We start from the raw sequence: 7480 nt of genomic DNA on the forward strand, positions 1-7480 counted from the left end.
AGTACGGAACCTTGGCTAAGGTCCCTCAGCTGAGGTCAGAATCCACTCAAGGAGTCTGACTCCAGAGTGGAAGCTCATCCCATGGTCCCCAGCCCTAGTCATATGGGGTCTTTTGGGGGGTCTTAGTCCACCATCCTTGGTTCTGACTGGCTGGGCAGCCCCTGGGGAGTTGCCCCCTGAGTCAGTGGGGCTGAGCAGCTGGTCTGCTTCAAGAGCACCTGGCTCGATGCTTTTCTCCTACCTTCACCTGCACCCCCAGCCCAAAGTCAAAGACACCCAGGAGTGGGAAACAGCAGCTCCCTGGGAAAACTCCTGAGAACACAAATATTCAGCCCTTAGGATACAGGCCCTGAGTGGCAAGGCCTGGCCTGGCTCTACCACTCCCAGCCCCAGCTCACCCACTGTCCTCACTGCTCTAAGCACTCCAGCCACTGGAGTCTTCTTCCTGCCCTCCTGAGCCCTTCCCACTTCCGGGTCTTTGCACAGGTCGCTCCCACTGCCTGAGCCCTCTTCCCTTCTCTCTGGGTGTGTGACTCCACCCTTCACACTCAGCTACTCCCTCTCTAGTGCCCCTGACCTCCCCGTCATGTGGAATATCTCCAGCACCAAGCACCTATTCCCCAAGTGACCAGTCATATTTGCTAAGATGGTCTTGACGTCCTCTCCCTCCTGCCTGATCCAGCTTCCCCCATCATGGCCCTGTCCAGTCCTATGCCCTATCCCTTTTCTCTAGGACCTGACTCTCTCCAGTTGTCAACCAACAAATTCACATTATAGAATGTTTTTGTTTATGATCAAAATCTCCTCCATTTACAAAAATTCAGTGGAGCCGCTGCTCGGTGGTAAAGCAAACATTATAAAACATGGATTTAAAAGAGAGATTGAAAGCCACTAGAAAGAGATGGAGAGAAATCTATCAGGCTTCTGTACCAAATTAGTAACTGAGGTTCAATATACAACTTACCTAAGAGCTTCCTAGCAGCCAAAGCAAAAGGGGAAATATACTGGGTTAGAGTAGTCTGGTTCTGGGGTGACTTGGTCCCTTGAAAAAACACATCCTTACTCCCCCCACTGAGAGGGGCTGTATATAGAAGAGCTGCTATTGGCAGGGAAGGCCTTTGAGCCTATGTCCCTCAAATGCTCTTTCAAAGCTCAGCCTGCACTGTTCTTACCTCCTTGGTCCCTGGTCTAGCCTCTCCCATCTTTTCCCACCCATCAATCTCTGCCCTTTCTCTCCTAGCTTGTTTCTTTCCCCTCGCTCCTCCTGTTACTTGGAGGGAGTGGTTTTCCATTCTCTCTGCACTCCTGTCCCTGCTGGCAGTCTCCGTGCTTGTCCCAGCTAATTCTCAGGCATTTCATCTGCTTCACTGCTCCAGCCTGGCCTACTTTCCCTGGCTCTGGGCTCCGCAAAAGTAGTGGGTTTCCCATCAGCAGAGGTGTTCAGACTTGGGCCATGTGACCTCTATGGGGGAAGCAGCAGAGGAGATTTATAAATGGAAAGAGGGACTAGAATAGATGACTTTTCACATCTCTTTCAGGTCCAGCCCTCAGGGTCTGTGACTCTGTGCCTGGGTGACCGAGATGTAGCCCAGATCCCCACCCCAGCTCCGGCTCCTGTATGGTCCTTCAGAGAAAACACAGTTGAGTTCAAATCCCATGACACAACTTAAAAGCTGCCTTACTCTAGATTAGTGATCATGTCCCACTCAGCTTCAGGTTCTTAAAGTAGAAAACTAGGGTAATACTGACCGCAGGGAATCGTGGGGTCAAGGACAGTGCATGCCTAACTTTTATTTATGTATATTCCTGCCCGATCACAAGCAGAAAGGGGTTTGAAGCTCCTTAACAGATAAACACACAAATAACAACAACAAAAACTAAGTAACTACATACTAGACGATTAAAATAATGGAAAAATTATCTCTAAGGCAATTATACTTCAATAAAGATGTTTAAAAAATTAAAAAAAAAAATTATCTCATCCCAGCTCCCCCACTTGCTGGCTGTGTGACCTTAGGCAAGTTGTTTCACCTCTCTGAGCCTCAGCTTCCTCATTTGTAAAATGAGATAATAGTAGTACCTGCCCCCACTGGGGTATTATAGAATTAAATAAAGTAATATGGAAGAATATTTAGCACAATGCCTGGCATATAGTAAATAGTCAATACATTTTAGCAATTATTAATATTATGTAATCTCATTTTTTTGTTTATAAAAAAGTAACCTGGGTAAAGCTGAGCCACTTTGAAGCCAGTCTCAAATCACTATTGAATTAGAAAGAAACACCAGTTCCTCCCCCCACCCCAGCAACAAAAAATTGAAAGGCAATTTAAAGGGCTTTTTTTCTTTTTTTTTTAAATTTATTTTTGGCTGCGTTGGGTCTTTGATGCTGCGCGCAGGCTTTCTCTAGTTGCGGCAAGCAGGGGCTACTTTTCATTGTGGTGTGCGGGCTTCTCATTGCGGTGGCTTCTCTTGTTGCGGAGCACGGGCTCTAGGCGAGCAGGCTTCAGTAGTTGTGGCACATGGGCTCAGTAGTTGTGGCACACAGGCTCAGTAGTTGTGGTGCACGGGCTCAGTAGTTGTGGCGCACGGGCTTAGTTGCTCTGTGGCATGTGGGGTCTTCCCAGCCCAGGGCTCGAACCTGTGTCCCCTGCATTGGCAGGTGGATTCTTAACCACTGCGCCACCAGGGAAGTCCAAAAGGCAATTTAAATATTTATTCAATTCTTTTGAAAATGTTAAAGGTGATTTTATTCATAATCTCAAAAAAACTTCTTAACATTCCTTTTCCTCTTTCTGTTTCTTTTTCTCGTCTTCCCTCCCACCCTCTGCAGACAGCCTCCAAATCTGTATCCTGAGTCCCTCAAATGCTCTCTCAAAGCTCAGGCTGCACTGTTCTTACCTCCTTGCCCCCTGCTCCAGCCTCTCCCATCTTTTCCCACGAGCAACCTCTACCCTTTCTCTCTTAGCTTGTTTCCTTCCCTTCCCTCCTCCTGTTACTCAGATCCACAGAATAAAACCAGGCTGAAGCTACCTGAACTACAGAGTTTTCTTCCTCAAAGGCAGGGAGGAAAGGAGGCTATGAACAGGTGAATAATGTCATGTTCTTCCTCTCACAAAACAGACATACATCTGTTAATACAGCTAAATGCAGAATCTCATCAAGGAGTTAACAGTGGTTGATATTTGAGGAGTAGGATTATGGGGGACTTTTTCCCTATTGTATTCATTTCCATATTGTTTACATTATTTTACAGTGAGCACATATTAATTTCACTTGAAATCAGGGAAAAGGGGGAAAACAGCAGAAAGAGTAAAGCAAAAGCAGGGATAATGTGAGTATCCAAAATATATTCCACTGGTCCTGTATTTAAATCATGCAAAGTGCCAACTATGGGATCCAGCACACACTTGATAAATAGCAGCTATTGTTAGTCAAGACCTAATGGACCTCCAGTCCCTCATGGAAACTCAAACTGCCCAATTGAATCAGAGTAGCTGGTGGCCCAAGGAGAAAGGGGTCAGGCTGGGACATGTCGGTCCCCAGCCCCACCCCAGGCAAACTCTCTGCAGGGTTGTATCAGTCAAGAAATAGTCTGATTGGGTCTGACAAGCTCTGCCTGCTCCTCCCGGACCAGCCTCCTAACGGGCTCTTTCTGATGCTTTCCTGACTATATCCTCCTAGGCTGGTGGGTGGATGTGTGTGATGGGGGAGTCTGTTCCTGGCGAGTCTGGTGATGCCCCCAGGAGCTCTAGACTATAGCTTCAGTTCAGTTATGGAAGACAAAACAAAATAAAAAATTAAATAATTCTCATAATGAGTCTCATCCTGTCTGCAGGCCTGTGGGCTGTCCAATTTTTCCAGACTCTATCTGACTTGGTACATGGCATCAGCAACCCCCCACTCCCCCAAAAACTCAGTCAACCACTAAGGATTCTTTGGGTACCTACTGTATGCTAGACATTACCGAATGTCTATTCTGTACAAGATGATGACAGAGGCAAAGCAGAGGAAGAAGAATACCAATAATAACTGTTGCCATTTATTGAAGGCCTATGAAATGTAAGCCTCTCCACAAATTCGGGAGGATTCTTCTTGGACCTTGGTGAGTCCTGAGGCTGGGATGGCTAGAAATCACACCTAGACTCAAATGCCAGGTGCCTCTGAGGCCCTCACTCTCCATGGCCTGGACAGTCAGAACCCTTGGCCACAGTGATTGGCCAAGGAATGGATATATGTCTCAATAAGAGCCAATGAGACTTGGTTTGAGGAATGTTGTTGGAACTGTTGAGGAAAGAGTCCCTGTTTCTGTTGCAGCTGCTGAGAGACTAGGATGCCTGGCTGGTGCTGCTGGCAGCCACCCTGTGATCATGAGGAGAGAGCCTGCCAGAGAACGAGGCCAGCAGAGAGGGAAACAGTCTTGAGAGACCAAGAGAATGACACCACCAATCCTGACATCATCTGAGCTCCTCAAGCAGCCATGACTAAAGCTAGCTCTACCCCTGTACTTTTCAGTTTAAGGGAGTTCTTCTGCCATTTTGAGCCCTGATGCTCTGACTGCTGTGCCCAGAAACCTGAGTATTTGGAAGAAGCACCCTCACCATCCAGTCTATAGGAGCCTGACAAGGGAAACATGTTTCCTGCCACACGACCACCCAGGTTTCTGTCAGAGAGCCCAGCAAGCCCACAAATGTCAACAGAAGCAGCATGATGCCAGCAAAGGACCAAATCCTCTTAGACTGGCTGTGCCACCTTGGGGAAGTCACTTTCCCTCTCTGAACATTAATTTTCCTCACCTGTAACATGGGGCTGGGGTGGGAATCATAGCATCTATAGAATAGAATTGTTCCTAGAAGGCTGTTTGGTGGAGGTGAGTTCTGAGGATCCTCAGGGAGCTGGGGGTTAGGGTCAGAGTTAGCAGCAAACCTTCTCACTGTTCTCCCCTGAGCAGCATAAGACCAGGGCCTGTCTCTCCTAGGCAGCCTGGTGGAATGGAATAGACTCAGCCATAGCACTAGGAGTCCTTCATTCTAGTCCTGGTTCTGCTGCCAGCCAGGGAGTGGCTCTGGGCAAGCCCCTCCCCTGCCAATGTGCCCCCTTCAGAGGTGAGAAAGCCACGCCCTTTCTCCTCTTTTCTTCATAGAGTCAGGATCACACCATGTTCACTGTTGTATCCCCAATACTCAGACCAGTTCCTGCCTCGTTGATAGAGCTTTCCAGAATGCCCATCGTGTGAGTGAATAAAATGTGGTCAGGATGCCTGACCTTTCTTTTCTTTTTTTTGGAACATGTTGTTGTAGTATAACATATACAGAAAAAAATGCACAGATCCTAAGGCGTCTTCACAAACTGAGCACAGCCCTGTCCCCAGTCCTTCCATCTCCAAACCACCTTACCAGCAGCCGGAAGTCCCCCTGTTGCCCCCTTTCCAGTCATTCCCTCCCCAAAGGCAACACTGGCCAGACTTCTGACAGCATCGAAGTGCTTTGAACTTCATATAAATGGAGCAACGCTTAACATTTTCCAGTGGTTCATAGCTTACAGAGGGCCCATGTGTACATTAACTCATTAAATCTTCCCAACAGTACTGGGGGGTATGCAGGAATTACAAATCCTATTTTACAGAGGAGAAAACTGAAGCTCAGAGAGGAGAAGGGAATCCCCCAGAATCACACTGTTGGCAAGTGGAAAGCCAGGATAACTGGTTCCATTTTCATGTCTCCCTGGATTTCAGAATGTCCCTCCAGGCATCAGGAATGGTCACGAATCTGAAACCAGGAATGGTCAGGAATCTGAAACCAGCCCAGGCCTGGGCAGCTGATGGTATAAGTTACCAGTCCTCCAGGATGGAAAGAGGGTCTGGGCATCCAGGTCCAGAGAAGTTCTGGTCACCTTTTGGGCAGGGCCCACCCCTCCTTTCTAGTCTGTGGCACTCAACAAACTTTGTGAATGCTGACAAGTGGCCTCCTCCCTGTCTCCTTCCCTCCACACTGGAGAATTCAGAGGGCTGTTGAATGGAAACAGGGAGAGTTATTTCCACAGCTCCCTCCCTGCCCTCCAGGTGGCCACACACACTGCCCAGGAGCAGATGGTCCCTTTGTAACCTTGCACTGTGTGCCCAGACCCCTCCTCTGCATGCTCAGTCACTGTGGGCCAGCTCCTGACCAGGGGTGGCTGCCAGCTGCTCTTACTCCTCCTCCTGGCAGTAGATGCCCTGTCTTCCAGAATCCACCTCTGTCACCTGCGACTGGTAGGCAAGATTCCCCAGGTCTTTCCTTCTGGCCTCATGAACTCCTATACATCCTTCAAAGCCCAAACACCATCTCCTCTGGAATGTCTTTGTCTCTCCTAAACATCCACTTATCATGGTTCCTGCATATTAGTTTCTCTTTCTCAACACAACATAGAGATAATCACAAAGTCACATAAACAAAACACACACTTTCACCTCACCCACAATCTTTCTCTCTCTCTTTTTTTTGCAAACTGGGCTACACACACAGTTGTACCAAATAACAGCCTTGCCCCTCTCATGTGCACATGCTACACCGCAAAACCAGAGGGGTTTGGGCTCTACTTGTTTACAGCAGGGACACAAAGTCTCTTTCTACCACACCAACGTGCATGCAAAACAGGCCCCAAAAGCACAGATCACACATTCATACAAATACACAGACACACACCTCTTTCACTCAGGCAGTTGCACAACCACATGTAGAGACAGTTTCTCCTCTGACATACAAACGTAGAGGCATGGAGAAACATCCATCCTTCTCTCTGCTTCCCTTCTACCTTCTCCTCTCAACCCTCTCTCACTCTTACACACACACACACACACACACACACACACACACACACACACGGAAGCAGGCAGTAACAAACTCCCAAAATAGTCTCTGCCTTTCCGTCACACATAAACACACAGGCACGCGAGATCCATCCCCCGCTCCGCTTTTTCTGTCTCCTCCTCCCCTCTTACACACACACACACACACACACTCACACACACAGCCCACATAAACACACACACGCAGCTGCAGCGCGCTGGGTCACACTCCTTGCTGGCGCCAGGCAGGAGACAAAGGTCGCCGAGGCTCCCGGCGCCGCACACCTGACACAGCTGAGCCGCTCCCCGGGCTCCGCCAGCCCCGAGCCGGTCTCGGCGAGGTCTGGACCCCGCACCCTGAAGCCGGAGACCCAGCCCGTTGCTGCCCTCGGGGATCCGCACGCCGCCCCGGCCCCGACCCCGGCCCCGGCCCCGGCCCCGGCCCCGGCCCCAGTCCCAGCGCGCAGAGGGTTAAGGCGCGGGCGCGGGCGGGGGAGGCGGTCCCCGGGCGTGATTGGCTGCGCTGCCCGGGCCCCCCGCCCCGCCATTGGCCCCTCGGCGGGCCCGCCTCCTGGGACTCCGCGCCTGTGCCGCGCTCAGCCTCGGGGCCCCAGCGCGCCGCCGCGGCAGGCAGCCGCGGCGTCCGAGGAGCGC

Source organism: Balaenoptera borealis (assembly GCF_965194805.1).
Source record: "Balaenoptera borealis genome assembly, chromosome: 1".
Classification (NCBI taxonomy): domain Eukaryota; kingdom Metazoa; phylum Chordata; class Mammalia; order Artiodactyla; family Balaenopteridae; genus Balaenoptera; species Balaenoptera borealis.